Below are 12,108 nucleotides of genomic sequence, written 5' to 3' on the forward strand. Positions count from 1 at the left end.
TTTTTTGAAATTGCAAAACTGGTTCTTTTTGCATATGCAATTAGAGAGAACTAGCTTGTTGAAATATCTTTTTCAGAATTCTGACCCTGAGAGAACAAAAATATGCCTAGGAGAAGGCTTGAAGTTAACTCTTACCATGTCCTTGAGCTACAAACACAGCCCACTTTGCCTGAGACTTCAGCCTTGGATTCATTAGTAGAACTTCAAGCCAAGGGAAAAAAAAAAAAAAAAGGCAAAGAGACATTTTAAATCTCAAGTGGAAACTATGAGATCTCTGACGGCCTGGATATATGTTTATGTCTCAGTATGTGTCTTTGTCTTTGGATAATACTGCTGAGGTTAATTTGTAAATGAGCTCTATTTAATTGGCTTAACAGAAAAGTAAGCGCTTACAAATCAAGCAGTTCTAAATACAAGGAAAATTAAGCTAAATACATTTCAGATTCACGTGAACTGGGAAATATTCAATATTAAATTAATACCTATGTTAATGTTTACATTTCTTGATCTAATTAATATAGACATGTCTTTCGAGCCATCAGCATTAAGTATAATACTTTTATTGTACCTAGGTTTAATATAAACTAAGTAAGATCTTTTTATATTTGTCAAATTTGTCCGCAATAAAAATAACTCAATGTGAAGAAACTTTTAAGAAAAGAAAATACAAATGAGATAAGAGCTTTGGGTGAACTTTTTAGGAATAATTATGTTTTAGGAATGTCTACTTAAGAATAACCTCTCCAGATATTCGACAACTTAAAACATTTAGAGTTGTGCTAAATTAAGTTAGAGGATGGAAGTTTATTAAATAACTAGTCCATTTCCAAATAAAATAAGATACTGAAACATTAATTACTGAACATTGGCTTCCTTTTACAGAGAAACAAAAGGTTTGGAACTATTAAAAAAATGTGTTTGGTGCCACACTGAGATATTTTCTATAAGAAAGCACATTCTTCAAAAATTATTTGGATGTATGTTTACCAATCTACAGAGTGCTGATATAAAGGACAGTTCATGGTTGCTTAAGTAGGAAGGTAGGATGCATGTTTTTAGTAAAAAAGGTATAAGGAATGGAATTGCATTTTATTAAGGAAAAAGGAAGTAGGACTGACCTACCTGTGGCTGTTTCTGAATGGGAAAATGAAGTGATGGATACAGAAAGTGATAAAAAAGGTTTGTGGAAAATGGACCCCGAGAAAAGAGTTTTATACATGGTACAAGTTTTCTTAAGATGTTGAACTGCCTTTGTAAAGATACTACCTCTTCAAGATTTATAGAAAGGACTTTCTAAGATTGAATTAAAATTAATTAGGTAAATAAATTTTGTTATTAATAGTAAGCTGGTTCCAGACGGGAATTTGGTTCTGTCTCTCTGGTAAAAGAACAAACTTTTCTTGGAATGCTGCTTTTGATAACAGACTGTGTGAATTACTTTGCATTTAAGTGATTTATATTTGCTTTTAAAATCCTTTTGTTACTTTGGTTGAGTAAATAAGTAGTATTTCACAATGATCTATGAAGATTGTGGCGCATGTAGATAAAGTTCATTCTGCTTTTACAAAAATTAACCCCTCATTGTCAGACTTTTGCCATCCTGATGTCCTTAAAACATGACAACAGTCTACTCCTAAATCAGGGAATTAAAAATGGGTAAACAATAGCTGAAAATCTAAGAGTTGGGGCTATGGGAAATCCAAGACGGCCACTTGGCTTTTTCTGGCTCCCTGACAAAGCTCATTTTTTGTATTTGATGGGATAAGGCTTCCCTGGCTGCAGGGTTAATGCCCTCACAATGAAAAAAATATATATATATATATGTTTCACTGAATATTAAATTCTGGTTTTGTTATTTAAGGTCTGTGTTACCAAGACTCACTTCCCAGATAGTTCCTTGCTGTTATGTTATGTTGCTAAAAAGTTGAATTCAATTATTACTCTTTTCTAAAGCTAATCTCAGTAATCTATTTTCAGATGAAGATCAGATACCCACGACCTACAATGGGGATTATGCATACTGGAAAAAACATAATTTAAAGGACTGTCTCCAACCTGGATGGATGAGGATCCATTTTGGGCTGGCTGAATGACTCTCTTTGTAACTATACCCTCAATTTTAATCAGACTAGCCTGGAGTGGGGTCCCTGGTCAAAGGAGGGTGAATATGATGTACATGAAGATAATTTCACTTTGCGTTGGGGAAATTCAAGGAAAAATGCTGCGACTAAGAAATATGTTAATGCGGACCGCATCCCCATAAACAGCTCGGCCCTGGGAACTAAATATGTGGGAATTGGTGTAACCACTGGACACTTACTTAGTTTAACCTCCGACAAGACTCTCCTCCAAAATACAACATAATTCAACTAATATTCAGAAATTTGTTATGCCAATTCCCCCGTCACACTCATAATCAGTCAGAGCCCGGATTCTCCCCTTTACGTGTAGGTGATTATTTCCTCGAAGCTCGGCCTTCCTAATATAATCCTAGGTCATGGGACCCCAGTCTATTTCCAGAGGAAAACTCCCAAAAGGTCAGGGCCTGGATCTGGGGACCCACATGGGGGTATTCTTGAGGGGCACTGGATTTTCATCTCTATGCGGTAACGGGGTCTATCTGGATCTTCCCACACTTTGGAGGGGCTCCTGCACAATTATTGCTGTGGCCCCAGAGGCTACCATTAAGACTACAAAGGATTTAGCTTCCTCAGGAGGCATTCCCAACCTTAGGTCCTTCCTCGAGGAGGCCTTAAGACCTGTCCAGGAGAGACAAAAACGAACTGCTGATTGGCGGGGACATGCTTACGATAACCCAATTCTTGATCGGCCCCGAAATAATACACAGCGTCTTTAGAGGGCTCTTGTGGTTTGCAGGCATACCCCTTAGAGAAGAGCGTTCTCCATCTCACCATCATGGTCCAGGAACCTTGGAAGGCAGCGGTAGCAGCCACCGAGGAACAGCAGTCACCCTAGGCTCTCTGGCCGAGGGGGTTTTACAAAATAGGAGGGCCCTTAATGTTGTAACAGGGGGGTGTCTGTGCCCTACTAAATGAGACATGCTGCTTCTATATTAATACCTCCGCCCACATTGAAGAAGACGTTCAGATTCTAAAGAAAAACATCAAATTAATAGAAGATTTAAAAGAGAGAGCAGGACGGAGCCCCAGCTGGTTTTCCAGCCTCCTCTCCTCTCTGGGGATCCAGATACGGACGTGGCTATCGCCCTTGTTGAGACCATTAATCCTGATAGCCTTTGTTGTGTTGCTTGGCTCCTGCATTATTAACACATTATCTAAGTTCATCTCCCGGCAGGTTCAAAAGATTCAATTCCAGATGGTGCTACAACAAGGATACCAGCCAGTTGGCACAGGGACTACGTTGGAACAAGCTGCCTTACCATTCCACGGGCTCTCATCTCCCTCCGTAAATACACCCTGACAGAGAGCGGGCATAGGGACCCAGGGCTCCACTATGCCCCGTCCAGCAGGAAGAAGCTAGGAACGGTCATCGCCCCTTTCCGCAGTGACCTGGGTCCCTATGACCCGAGATGGGGATAGGCAGATAGTCATGAGCAGGGTGTTAAGGGGCCAAAGATTTGGCCCATAAATAAAAAGAGGGGGGAATGTGGAGCCCTACATCAAGGACACTCTACATCAAGGACACAGGACAAAAATCCCGGAATTAATGGAGCCCCCATAGCAACTGTTGCCATGGGCTCTCCTGACCTAAACCGGACAGCACCCCCCCCCCACTCCATATTAGGCAAAATAATCACCATGTAGTAACCTTGAAGCATCCTGACCAATCACCTAATGCCATCCTGCCAGCAGGAATTTTCTTTGTCTTGAGGCTATAAAAGTTGGCTACTAGCCCACAAAGGGGGTCGGCTCTCCCTGGTCTTTCAGGAAGTGGGCCCGCTGGATTCGCAGCGCCCCTCACTAACTCTGCTCTTTGCTCTCAATAAACTCACTCTTTTCTAAAATACTTCGTGTCCGGAAATTCTTCTTCCAACCTGCGCTTGGACCACGACAGATACTAAAAGAAATATTTAATTGGTTTGTTTCCTATAGAGTTTGTAGCAAATATGAATTCCATCATGAAGTTCAGCATACAAAAGCAATCAGTGTAGTACACCACATTAACAGAATGAAAGAAAAGAACCACATGAGCCTGTCAAAGGTGCAAAAACAGCATTTGACAAAATGCAGCACACTTTCGTGACACAGTTATACCAACTTATTTCCAAAATATAATTTTCCTGATTAAAAGAATTCATTGTTGATGTCATACTGTTGCCACATAAGAATAATGTAGCTACTGATAAAAAGGAATAGATCCTTGAAAATATGTACCAATCATTAAATCACACCAATCAAACGTGGTCTATCTGTCACTTACAGTTCCAGTTCAGAGCAGTGTTCTGACGGCTGCACAGATGTGAGGCTAATTGTACACTCAATTGTTGTTTTTTATTTATTAAGGTGGAATTCACATAACACAAAATCATTTCTAAGTGAGCAATTCTGTGGCATCTAGGACATTCACAATGTTGTGCAAGCACTACTTCTATGAAGTTCCAAAACCTTTCCATCACTCCAGAAACAAAACCCCATGTCCATTAAACAATCTCATCCCATTTCATCCTCCCACTAGCACCTGGCAACCACTAATCTGCATTCTGTTTCCATAAACAAAATTATTCTAGATAAGTAATAAAAATAGAATTAAGAATACCTTTTGTGTCTGGTTTCTTTCACTTAGCATAATGTTTTAGAGGTTCACCCACTTTATAGCATGTATCAGAATTTCATTTATTTTTTATGACTGATTAATGCTCCACTTATACCTCATATATATGCCATAATTTGTTGATCCATTTGTCCATTGATAGGCATTTGAACTGTTTCTACCTTCTGGCTATTGAGAATAATGCTGCTATGAATATGTGTTTATATGTATATGTTTGAGGACCTGTTTTTAATTCTTTGGGGTATATACCTAGGAGTGGAATTGCTGGGTCATATGGTAATTCCATGTTAACCTTTTTCAGGAACACCCAAACTCTTTTCCACAGTGGCCAAACCATTTTACATCCTCAGTGGCAATGTATGAGGGTTCCAATCTGGCCAACACGTGCTTCTTTTATTCTTTCATTATAGCTATTCTGGTGGATGTGAATTGGTACCTCATATGGTTCTGAGTAGCATTTCCCTAATGAGTAAGATGGTGAGCATTTTTTCATGTGCATATTTAGGCATTTTTATATCTTCTTTGGAAAATTGTCTATTCAAGTCCTTTACACATTTTTAGTAGAGTTTTTTGTTGTTAATTGCAAGTTGTTTGTATAGTCTGTATACTATATAAATACTGTATATGTATATATTTTTTTTCTGCCATTCTGTAGATGTGTTTTCATGTTCTTGATGACAAAGGTATTTATATAAAAGCACAAGGACAAAACACCAAGATGAAGACAAAAGCAGCAAAATTTGAAAGGTGAAAACTAGATGAATGATTTAGTAAATACAAAAATTTGCATCAGGAGCCTGTAGAAGCAGTCAAACAACTTGGAGAACCATGAAATGTTAAGGGATTTGATAACATTTATTACATTGGAAGTAGAAGTAAACGTGGAACTAAAAATAGAAGATTGAGAACCTGTTTTAAAAGTAGTTATACCCTCTCCTCCCACCAACACACACACACACACACACACGCCCCTTGTTTGGTCTAAATGAACACTTGGAGAACCATTCTCTGGGAAGGGAAAATGAGGATTCTCAGGACTCAGGGACCCTTGAAGACTAGAGTATCATATCAAAAACACAGAAATTAAGTTTAAAAATGTCTTATTCCCCTACATTACATCCAGGTCTACTTTTCAAGTAAGATATGAAAAGAATGTTCTTTTGTTAACCTTACAGTCCAAGAGAAAAGATGTTAAGATAGAGACTTCTCAGGTTATCCAGTGAAAGTATCCAGAAAAATTACTCCATGGTGAGGTGTCAAATTAGCAAGCTTCAACTATGTGAACAGAGCTTCCAATCAGATTTGTAATGACTCATTTTTGATCACAAGCAGACATTTAGGAATGACAAGACATCTGAGGAAAGCATTGATTATGACAAAAAGAGACCAAGACAAAAAAGAAGCTTAAGTGAAAGAAAGACAATCTGCAGAGCTGAAGGAAGAAAGGAGAGAAAGAAATTATCCATAAGGTCTTCAAAGAAACAGAGAAAGTATTGCATCTGGTGATATGATCAGTCTCCCCTTTTTTTTAATGTTCCGTGAATCCACTCTAGATTTTTGCTTTGTGGTTACCAGGAGGCTTACATAAAACACCTCTTAGATAAGACAGTCCATTTTATGCTGATAGCAACATATCTTTGTTCACCCATAAAGGCTCCACCCTTTTACTCGTTTCCTTTTATATTTTGATGTCACAATTTATTTTTTATTTAACAAATTATAGTAGCTATACCTATTTTAAATACTTTTTTCCTTTAACCCTTATACTATAGTTAAGTGGTTGACACACCATTTTAATACAGAGTTACATTTTCTAAGTCTCTTTATTTTTGAGATTTAGAGTCTCAAAAGGTGAAAAATAGATGAATGAGTGTTGTGTACTTTCACATGCTTTTTGTTACTGAGTAGCATCTTTTTATTTAAGCTTGAACTACTTGTAGCACTTCTTGCAAGGCCAGCCTAATGGTGATGAACTTTCTCAGCTTTTATTTGTCTGGGAAAGCCTTTATTTCTTCTTCATATCTGAAGGACAAATTTGCTGAATACATTGACTGGCAATTTTTATGTTTCAACCCTTTGAATATGTCATTCCACTCTCTCCTGGTCTGTAGTTTCTGCTGAGAAATCTGCTTACAGCCTGACTGGGGTTTCTTTGTAAGTTGCTTACTTTTTTCTGCATTAATGATTCTTTATCATTGATTTTTGACAGTTTCATACAATAAGTCTTAGAGAAGGGCTTTTTGCATTGATATAATAGGGTGTTTTATTAGCTTCATGGACTTGTATGTCCAATTCCTATTCTCAAATTTGGGAAGTTTTCAGCTTTTCTTTCTTTAAATAAACTATTTGCCCCCTTCTCCCTTTTTTTTTTTTTCCTTCTGGTTCACCAGTTATTTTTATATCTGCCTTTTTGACTGGATCCAACAGCTCTCATAGGGTTTCTTCACTTTTTAAAAAATCTAAGTTCTCTACCCTCTTCTAACTGAATTATTTCTATATTTCTATTCTTCCAGTTACTTATTCTGTCTTCCATGTCATCTGCCCTGTTACCTATGCTCTCTATTGCATTCTTCATCTCATTTATTGAATTCTTCAGCTTGAGAATTTCCATTTGGGCTTCTTTCATAATTTTAATTTTTAGTAAATAACTCCTTCTCTTCATTAATTTTATTCCTAAGTTCAATAAGTTGTTTTTCTAAATTTTCTTGCAACTCATTGAATTTCTTCTTGACAGCTATTTTCAATTCTTTATCAGTTAGATCACAGTATTCCATTGTCTTTGAGTTCAGTTGCTGGAGAATTATTAATTTGTTTTTGTAATACCATATTTCCTTGATTTTTCATAGCGTGTGATGATATGAGCTTGTACTTTCTCATTTGATGTAGCCTGACACCTTCCTTAATTAAGAATTTATGTTTACTTTGCTTCTCAAGATTCAACAAACTGGCAATTAGAACTCTATTTATTTATACCAGGAGGTGGCACTACAGCTCAAGTTTGTGGTTTCTCCTACAGGAGCTGTCTCTTTGGGATGCACTGGGGATTGTGCAAAAGGAGCTGTCATCAGAGTGGGAGAAGGTTTGGGCTAGCACCTCAGGCTCTGGAGATGCTTGAACTTCAATTGGGGCAATTTGTGGGTTTGCCCCCTGCTGAAATCTCAAAGTGAACAGCAGGAAATCTGTTCAGGATATCAATGCCCATTGATATTCCTGTGTGACCCCTCCTGTCTCTTCTCCCCGCCCCACCAGTCACAGAGGCCCCTCATCAGAAATCTGGGTGCTGCTGGAGAGAAACAGGCTCCTGCAGCTGCAACTCACACTACTGGGCAGCACTACTTTCACCTTACACCTCCTCAGTCAGGAGTGGTCACCTCTGATGCTCCCCCAAACCCACTCCTTGCAGTGGCACTCTGGAGCAGGGACACACTTGGAGGGCTCCTCCACCTCTTCGGCCTCAAAATTCATTTCTAGGGCTTCTCTGGTGGTGCAGTGGTTGAGAGTCCGCCTGTCGATGCAGGGGACACGGGTTCGTGCCCCGGTCCGGGAAGACCCCACATGCCGCTGAGCGGCTGGGCCCGTGAGCCATGGCCGCTGAGCCTGCGCGTCTGGAGCCTGTGCTCCGCAGCAGGAGAGGCCACAGCAGTGAGAGGCTTGCGTACCGCAAAAAAAAAAAAAAAAAAAATTTCATTTCTATCACACTCTAATGGTGTGCCAGGTCCCACTGTCCAGGCAACCTGGACCTCCACAAATTCTCTAAATTCTCTGTTGGCTGTGGATATCTGCCCGGTTTTGCTCTCTATAGGTTTCCTTTTTCCTCTGATCATGGCAAGTGGGGGTGGGGCAGGCTCACCAGCTCCCTTGGTTCTGCAGCCACCACTGAGGTCCTGTCTTCCCACTTTCAGAGGCACAGATGAGTTGAAACTTCCTTGGCCTCCTGGTGTAATGTACAGAGGTACTTAGGTTTGGTTATGGATGTTTACTTAGCTGTAAATCAAAGGGGAGAGAAAAAATTAGTGACTCACTCTGCCATTATGCTGACATCACTATCAATCAGTTTTTATTCACAAAGCTTAGCTGTAAAAAACAGCTCAGAGAAAGAAATAGAACATTACCATCACCCCTAGAATCCCACTATAATGCTCACTTCTATTCATTACCCTCAGAACTAACCATTATTTCACTTCTATCACTATATATTAGTTTTTCTTATGTTGCTACATTTGTAATGTGACGATGATGTATCTATCATTTTGTATCTGGCATCTTTTGCTCAACATTTATTTGTCCATTTATCTATTTATGGACTTTTGGGTAGTTTCCTATGGAAACTAGTGACACTGTAGACATTCTAATTCATGCCTTTTGGTGGATATTTACATGCATTTCTCTTGGGAAAGTACAAAGAAATTAACTTGATGGGTCATAGTGTATGTATCAGTGAGCTGTTACAATAATATCACAAAACAGACACAAAACACAGAAACAATGTTTCATTTCTAGTTCCTGTGACTGTAGATTGCCTGGAACGGGTTTAATTCAGTCTGTAAACTTGTGGATCAGCCAGGAGAGGTTTGTACCTATGTCTTGTGTCTTTAGAGGTTCAACATTGGAGAATTAGCTGCTAATTAGCTTCTTGAAAATTGTTGGTGGGAATGTAAAATGGGGCAGCCACTACTATGGAAAATAGTATGGAGGTGGCTCAAAAAATTAAAAAAATACTATATGATCTAGCAATCCCACTTCCATACATTTAGCCAAAAGAATGGAAATCAGGGTGTCCCATGAACATGCACACCCATGTTCTTTGCAACATTATTCACAATAACTAGAGGCAGAAACAAACTAAACGTCCATCAGTGGATGAATAGATACAGAAAATGTAAAATAAGCACCGAATTTCATTCTTTTGCATGTGGGTATCCAGTTTTCAAAACACTATTTGTTGAAGAGGTTTTCCTTTCCTCATTCTGTATTTTTGGCATCCTTATCAAGATCAGGTGATATGTGTGGATTTATTTCTAGGCTATTTCTTCCATTCTATTGCTCTACAAGTCTATCTTTATGTCAGGACCATACTGTTTTAATTACTGTAGCTTTGTAATATGTTTTGAAATCAGGAAATGTGAGGCCTCCAGAATTGTTTTTCTTTTTCAAGAACATTCTTGGCTGTTCCTTTGTGGTTGCATACAAATGTTAGGGTTGGTTTTTTTTCTGTTTCTGTAAAAACTGCTATTGAAATTTTTGTAGAGATTGCATTGGATCTGTAGATTGCTTGGGTATTATAGACATTTTAGTAATATTAAGTCTTCCAATCATGAAAACAGGACATCTTTCCATTAGTGTCTTTTAAAAATCTCTATAGCAATGTTTGTAGTTTTCAATGTATGACTTTCACCTCCCTAGTTAAGTTCATTTCTATGTATTTTATTCTCTTTGCTGTATTAAAAATGAAACTATTTTCTTAATTTCCTTTTTAGATTGTTCTCTATGAATATATAGAAGTTCAGCTGATTTTTGTATATTGATTTCATATTGTGAAACTTTGGTCAAGTCATTTATTATTTCTGACAGATTTGTGTGTGTGTGTGTGTGTGTGTGTGTGTGTGTGTGTGTGTGTAATCTGTAGGGTTTTCTATGTATAAGATCATGTCATCTGTGAACAAAAATAATTTTGCTTCCTTATATCTTATTTGGATGCCTTTTATCTTTTTCTTAACTAGTTGCTCTGGCTTAGACTTCTGGTACTAGGCTGAATAGCAGGGGCAAGTGTGGGTAACTTTGCCTTGCTCTCGATCTTAGAGGAAGTACTTTCAGTTTTATACCATTGACTATAATGTCATCAGTGAGCTTTTCACCAATGCCTTTATTTTGTTGAGATAATTTCCTGAAATTCCTAATTTGCTGTGTCTTTTTATAATGAAATATGTGTTGAGGTTTGTCAGATTATTTTTCTGCATCAGTTCAGTTGATCATTCGATTTTTGTTCTTCATTCTCTTAATGTGGTGTATCATGTTAGCTTATTTCATATATTAAACCATCCTTGCATCCCTGGGATAAATCCCACTTGGTCATGGTTTATAATATTTTTAATGTGCTGTTGAATTTGATTTGCTTGTATTTTGTTGAGGATTTCTGCACCTATATTCAATCAAGAATATTGCCCTGTAGTTTTCTTTTCCTGTGAACAACACAGGTTTGAACTGCACGGGTCCACTTATACACAGATTTTTTTTCAGTAAAAACATACAATACTAAACTATGTTGGTTGGTTGGCTGGTTGAATCTGCAGATGTAGAACCACAGAAGTGGAAGGCTGACTATGGGACCTGAGCACATTTGTGCTTTGTTCCTATTCTCTTTCCCTGTTTTGTTCTTATTGCATTTTGCTTTTCACCTTTCCTTTTACCATGTAATATGCTGAGATTTCGAAGTACAGTTATGTTGGGTTCTTTGACTAAAAATCTATTTGCTGAATTTGAAAGTGCTCTGTAGAGTGTGGACTATCTGAACTATAAACAAATAAAGTTATACTAGCATAAAATTCACAGAATTGTCACAATGTGTAACTAGTTTGTAGAAATCCTCTTCCGGAAACTCATGTTCCTTGTTAAACCCAAGAGTAAAAGAAAAAAGAAAAAAAGCAGTGCTTTTTTAATCTCTTCTCTTAAGAAAGGCTGCCCATCATAATGATCTTAAGATCATGATTCTTGAACCAGACTGCTTAGGCTGAAATCCTGTCTTTCCACTTACTAACTGTGAGATTGGACCATTACTTAAATTCTACATGTCTTACGTTTATCATAAGGAAAATAAGGATAACATATATACCTTTTAGGATGTGTGCAAGAATGGAATGGGTTAACATTTGTAAATTGTTTAGTAAAATGCTATTTAAATATTTGAGAATTAAAATGTTGATAATTATTTGGTGTGTGTGGCATTCTTTAAAAGACAAATTAGGGAAATGTAGTTGTTAAGGAACCCTAAATACCTTGCACTTCTTTTTGGTTAAAGCTTGCAACAACAAAAAAGTGGCTCAGACTCTCACTGGAATATTAATATATTTGTAATTACTGTAGCATTGCAGCGATGTGCCCTTTTTCATTCTTGACATTAGGTATTTGCTCCTTTATTTTTTCTTTATTTGTCTTATTAGGGGCTTAGAATTTTTGTTTTCAAATATAGGTATATACTTTTCTATTCCACTAATGTCTTCACTTATTTACTTCCTGTTACATTATCTTCTTCCTTTTACATTCTTTGAGCTTAATGTGGTGTTTATTTTTCCAAAATCATGAGATGGAAGCATAGCCTTTCTTTTAAATGATCTATGCCTTGTAGACTATATAGTTTCC

This window comes from Phocoena sinus, chromosome 21 (assembly GCF_008692025.1).
Source record: "Phocoena sinus isolate mPhoSin1 chromosome 21, mPhoSin1.pri, whole genome shotgun sequence".
Taxonomy (NCBI): domain Eukaryota; kingdom Metazoa; phylum Chordata; class Mammalia; order Artiodactyla; family Phocoenidae; genus Phocoena; species Phocoena sinus.